This window comes from Cyprinus carpio, unplaced genomic scaffold, assembly GCF_018340385.1.
Source record: "Cyprinus carpio isolate SPL01 unplaced genomic scaffold, ASM1834038v1 S000006678, whole genome shotgun sequence".
In the NCBI taxonomy this organism is placed as follows: Eukaryota; Metazoa; Chordata; class Actinopteri; order Cypriniformes; family Cyprinidae; genus Cyprinus; species Cyprinus carpio.
This window is the reverse complement of record NW_024879296.1, coordinates 45,371-51,535: the sequence shown is the minus strand read 5'-3', so window position 1 is coordinate 51,535 and position 6,165 is coordinate 45,371. Positions and strand designations below refer to the sequence as shown.

The 6,165-nt window shown below is 35.1% G+C and overlaps 1 long non-coding RNA gene across 1 annotated transcript; it reads left to right on the top strand.

Moving 5' to 3' along the window:
- Nucleotides 1-4,242: 4,242 nt before the first annotated feature.
- LOC122144452 lies at nt 4,243-5,957 on the top strand. Its single transcript, XR_006159718.1, has 3 exons — nt 4,243-4,542; nt 5,077-5,236; nt 5,818-5,957. It is a non-coding gene; the product is annotated as an uncharacterized LOC122144452 (long non-coding RNA).
- Nucleotides 5,958-6,165: the final 208 nt, after the last annotated feature.

Genomic DNA, 6,165 nt, shown 5'->3' with positions numbered 1-6,165 from the left:
ATCAGATGAGCGTGATGTTTGAGAGAGAGAAAAATCATTTACTCCTGAAGTATCACAGATGACCCATTCTCATGACCAAAGTTCATCCACACAGTAAGAAGTGACGAGACGATCAGATGAGGACAGACATAACAGGATCAATCAGTGTTTGAGGATCTGATGGATCTGCTATCACAAATGTGACGCCCATCCTGAAGAAATGACACACCATAAGATCAGTGTGTGTGTGAGAAGAGAGAGAGACAGAAAGGACAGAAACACACTCACCTGTGAATACCAGCTCTGCTCACAGTCAGGATTGTTGGTTTTATTCAGTACAACAGGCAGAAGTCACGTACACAAACCCCACAGCAGACTGAATCTCTCCACATGACGCTGTGATATTATTCATGATTTAGTGCTGGAAAAAAGAAGTGTATTATTTTAATTATTATCATTACTGCATTACATTATTGCGCAAGGTTAAACAGATGTTTAACAAAATGGTTTATAAAAGTGAAAAAGTAGTAGTACTGATATGCATTTAAGCGATGAAAAAATGTCAAAACACATTTAATTAACATTTTAAAAACATAAAAACTCTGCCTAATTCTTTTGATGAATAAGTTAAGTTTTGATGGCAATAAAACATATTAGCTACTTGCACAAACATGCATTTCAGTATTTTTTCAAAACTCTTTTGTAACCATTTCATTTTCACAGACATTTCATCGAAGCCCTTCATAAAAAAATAAATAAAAAAAAGACGGTGATTGTTGCTTTATCAGCTACTGGTCATTCTCTACAGAAATGTCCACTTTTGGTATGGCAAGATGTCTTAAAAAGTACTTGTTTTTTAACATTTGAACTTGGACTACATTATTAGATTACCTTTTGACTTTATGTTGAATACACATGACAGCTTAATGATTTTTCATCTTTTTTGTGCATTAATTGAAAGACCACATGTACCATTTTTTGGCACTGATGTTACCTTACTTCTTTGGGCAATATTATTAAAGGTTTTTATGAAATATTATTTCTCCTTTTTTCAGCACATCTAGTCAGAGTTACAGAAAAATAATGATAATGCAAAAAATAAGGAGATTGTTTTATTTATTTTAATTAGGTTTGTTAAGTGTGATAGAATGATGTTAGTTCATTTGTGCAGCTATAAACAATGAAAATATTTGTAAAAACAAAGTAATGATGCAATCTTTTAAAACTCTGTGGTAGCAGAATTCAATGGATGTAAAATAATTATCACGTCACACGTGAACAACTTTTATTTAATATGACAAAAGAAAAAAGAAAAAAAAAAAAACCACACACTGGCTCACGGTTCACGGTCGAACTGTATTTAAACAAATATGTTAGAAATACTTCATACCTTAAGCAGATCCTTTGTCCAAAAAAAAAGCGATGTGAGCACATGTTCTTACTCAGTAGGAAAATCAACAATTTCCTGTTTTTCAGCACGATATTTAGACCACCAAGCTGCATATCGAAGCAGGAAGCACAAGGCAGGGCAAAATGTTCCTGCTAAAAGTATTACTAAAAAACGCTCTATATTCTATTATTCTACTAAATTAAAAGAGTAGAATATTCTATTAATCCAAATTCAACAGGCTCACCAGATAAATTGCTCTTTACCAATTACATGGGAATGACAAACGTACGTCATTATGTCACAACAATAATAAGCAAATATTGGGTAGCATATGTAAGTAAATGTGACTCCTAGAATCTAAACTAGAAAAACCCAAAACAGCGCTCCCCTTTAAACTATTTAGACAGGTTATATCCAGTGAAGAGATGAAAATGGGACTGATGTACTCAATTTTATTAAACACTAGACAATAATACACTGATTGGCAATCGGAGCAGACAAATGTTCCCAGTAGGTAACCGTGAACAATTTCTACAATAAATTAATCACAGTGAATAAAAGTCTCATAATAAATGAGTTACGGATCTATATATATATATATACTATATATATATATATATATTATATATATATAATATAAAAAATCTTACACAATACTTAGACCTACACCGTGAATAAAGTCAAATAGATATAGATACTGTTTACATACACACACCTCAAACACTGCAAGAAACACTTTAAACCCAAATTGGCCTACCGTACATTAACACAGCATTTCACACTAGTAAAACACTGCAAAATAGACATTGTCCCCCAAAGGAAATATTGCACACAATGCCCATAGGCCAAATGTTGAATTATGACGATTGCCAAACAACAACAACAACAACAAAAAAAAACGTTGATTTTGATTATTTTAATGTTCCATCCTAGGTCCAGGTCATCAAAAAAACAATGAAAAAAAATCCCCAATAAACAAACAAATCAATAAACACAAAAAAAAAAAACATAATTAAACCCAGGAAAAACAGTGGCTAATGATCGACGAAAGCAATCCTATAATAATCACAAACAAATATTTTATGATGCAATATTTGATCACATTGTGACATTTTAAAACATTACATTTTACATACAACTTAAATTTTTTTCTTTGGACACCAGCCTAAATGAATTAAAGCTATATACCCCGTGACAGTAAAGTTAAACGGCATGAATGACTAATAGCTGTGCACTCTCCTCGATGTTACTCGTTACTGCAAACCCATGTAGAATCACTACTCGCTATTATGCGAGTAAGTGTCTGTAGACTGTAGACTCGTGACTGCTGGCACTGTTTACTGATTACCATACACGCAGACACCAAACCGAACTACAAACAAACAAACAATGAGCCGTGTTAAGCGGTTCTCAACAAGTTTCAATATTAAATAGACATAACCTTCCAAGAAGACTCACATTCTCCTGTTTACCAGACGATACACCAAGAGGCTCGCTCTTCAACTCACACCGCATTAATATTTTTCCTGTTCATGTCTCACAACACATTTAAAGGTGTCACTTACGCCAAATGATCAGTGCCAATGAGCAGGCCTTAAAGGTACACTTCCCGTCTCAACCACCCTACCGGCTACATAAATAACATACATTCAGTTTACGTTTTTCTTGTAATTTCATTGAAACATTTTCATAGCAATAAACTCTATAGTTCTACCAGAAAGACTCCGGAGGTGAAGAAGTCAAAAGTATTTATTTACAAAACCAATACAAAGAACAGAATTATTTTGGTGTAGGCTCCATCTGTAGCTTGAATCAGACGTTGTCGATTCCAGCTATTCCTGCCGAAGACGAAGGCAGAGCGCAGCATACCCCCGCATGTACAGGGCCAGCCTGGTGGTGGTGGGGAGGATGGAGGGGAAACTTCGCAGCAGTATCTGCAAACACAATGAAGTGTGAGTAGAGGGGTTTATATTTTTCTGTGTTAAGAGCCGATTGGCTAGATCTAATTGTAATACGTGACGTGGCATTAAGTCTTCCTAGTAGAACTTGCGCTGAAGCTTCCACTGCTTGGATTTTTATTTATTTATTTATTTAGCAAATCTGAAGTTTCCTTTTAACAAGTTCATTTTTTTTATTCCTCTTTATGCAGTTATGGTATCATAACACATTAAAAAAGTTGTACCTTAAATTTTCAAGTCACTTCAATATAATTTACATTTAACTGACTTTAGAAATAAATGGTTGCCAACTTTAGAGCCTTAAAAATGGTGTGTCCAGATAGCATGTAGTAACGGGCCCGAGCTCGGCTGCCCTCGGCTCAGGTGAGTGTTACCCGGGGTGAGTGTGTCCCGCAGCTCGCTCTCGCGCATGTGTTCGTGATGCGGCTGTAAAGCACCGGCCCGAGTCTGGTTGTGGAGTCCGGCCCAATTCTGGCAATCTTGGTTCAGTCATAGATGGTTACATTAATATAGCAACAATTCATGAACATAAAAAAAAACGGTTTTTAAACTTGGCTTAAGACCTTTACGGTATCTTATAATGTTAACTACACGTTTAATGTCGTGAATTTGTCAAAAACAAAATATCTGCGATAAAATGTAAAAAGAAAAAAAAAATATTAAAAGTGCTTTATAGGACAGAACATTCTCTAATATTTATAACAATAGCAAATCTATATTTATGCAACGCAGCAGGTCATTCTTATATACGTTTGTTATGTATTTTGAACGCGCTTCATTGCTCTCAGGTGATACACCTTCACTCGCGCAGCGTGGGCGGAGTCTCGTACCTGTGCTCGTGAGTGCTGTCCGCCAGGTTTGGGCAGTTTGGATGCAAACAAAACAACGGATTATTTTACCAAGAGATATGCATGTATGGACTCATTTCGATTAACAACTTCTGGTAAGCATCGTTGAGCATTTCTTTTTAGTGTTGTACTAGCGCGGGTGCTCATAAAACTCGCAAAGTTTACCTCACGTGTGAGACTGCAGCGAACGCGGCTTTGTACGAAACGTAAGTTAAAAATAAATGACCGATATCATTTTCATCTGATCTAATTATTGTTGTGGGTCTAGAGTGTTTACGCTGCAGAAAACTGACGAGCAACACTACAGTCCTCCAACAAACAGATGAGGAAGAGGAGGATGGTGGCGGTCCAGCATACAAAGAGAAAGGTTTGTTTGAATTTTTAGCTTACACATTTATATATATATTTATATATATATATATCTATATATATATATATATATATTATATATATATATATATATATATATATAAACGCAGTTGCAACCAGCAAACGTTGTTTTCCACCCCACCCCTATTTCTTAAAGTAGGTGAGGGTGAAGATTTGTTTTAGTGTGTATAAGGTCGTTGTTTTCAAATAAACTCAAACTAAATACATAATCTAGTTTTTTTTCAGTTATTTTCATGATGAGAACGTACTGCAGTCATGTATGCATCAGTATGTCTGAGATCATCTGCAATATCTCTGTTCTGCTTTTTACAGATGCTGAATGCAAGCAGACTATACATGTACAGATGCACACCTCTGCCCAAACACATGTGACTACAACACAAACACAGCATCACAGTTCATCACTTTTGGTGCTGGATGCTCTTCACTCATGATGTAGAGACACACAGGAGTAACTGAATATTTCTCTTAACATGCTACACATTTATTTTAATATTTCTATATTTTGTAGTAACCAAGAGAAGTGTCAGCGCTGAAGGAATGACAGACGTTACTCAGACACCTGTGAACACAGCAGTGTTTGGAGTCCAAGACAGTGATCTTTATTATATATTTATATATTTATTATACTCCTGACTGGACTAGCAAGGCGTATTAGAGACAATGAGAAAGTAAGTTCAAGTAAAAATGTCTGCATTGGACTGTTTCACCATGTTATTTTCTGCAGTAACTGCAGGGAATATTAACTGAAGAGACCTGATCAACAGCAAGCTTTGGATCTACTGAATGTGTATTTTTCAAGCATTTTATTGCAGGGTTCACTGTTATATTTCTGCATGGCGATGGCTGGTGAAAAGTTATTATTAATTTACTTCAATGTATAGTTAACCAGAATTCTGTCTTTTACGTTTTACCAAACCTCAGACTTTTTTTTTTTTTTGCTGAAACTCAAAAGAAGATACTTTGAAGAATGCTGTTAATTAAACCCAACAAGTTTGTCAGGTATGGGACAGTATGATAGGGACTAAATGATTTTCATATTTGGGGTGAACTATCTTTAATTAGCATGCTACACACTAAATATTAATCATGCTACTCACAAATAACAATTACACTGCCACTGCAGTTAGTGCTGTAAATAGTCTGTCAAATAACAGGTACATTGCTACAACATACATTTAATGTAGTTCACAATGATGCATTACACTAGACCTTTACTAATAGATACCTGTATATTATTTGGTCTTTACAGGTGCAGCAATAAAAGCTCCCAAACAAAGATGTCACCAGATTAAGATGTGGAAAGACACCGCAACCATAAATCCTGAGTGATTTGAATATGGGCAACAACCGAGGAAAAGTACTCACTGTTTCACTCAAAAATGATCCATGGAAATAATTGTAAATGATTAGATAAAGTACAAAATGGTTTTAATTTTAAAACTTTGCCATTTACTAATGTGTTGTCCAAAACATTAACCACGTTGGCGGAGTCTCGTACCTGTGCTCGTTACAATACTGTGCATTTGTTACAAAATTAACTAAAAATAAAAACTATCAAAACATTTGTTACAATATGCATTAATCTTTGATACTGTTA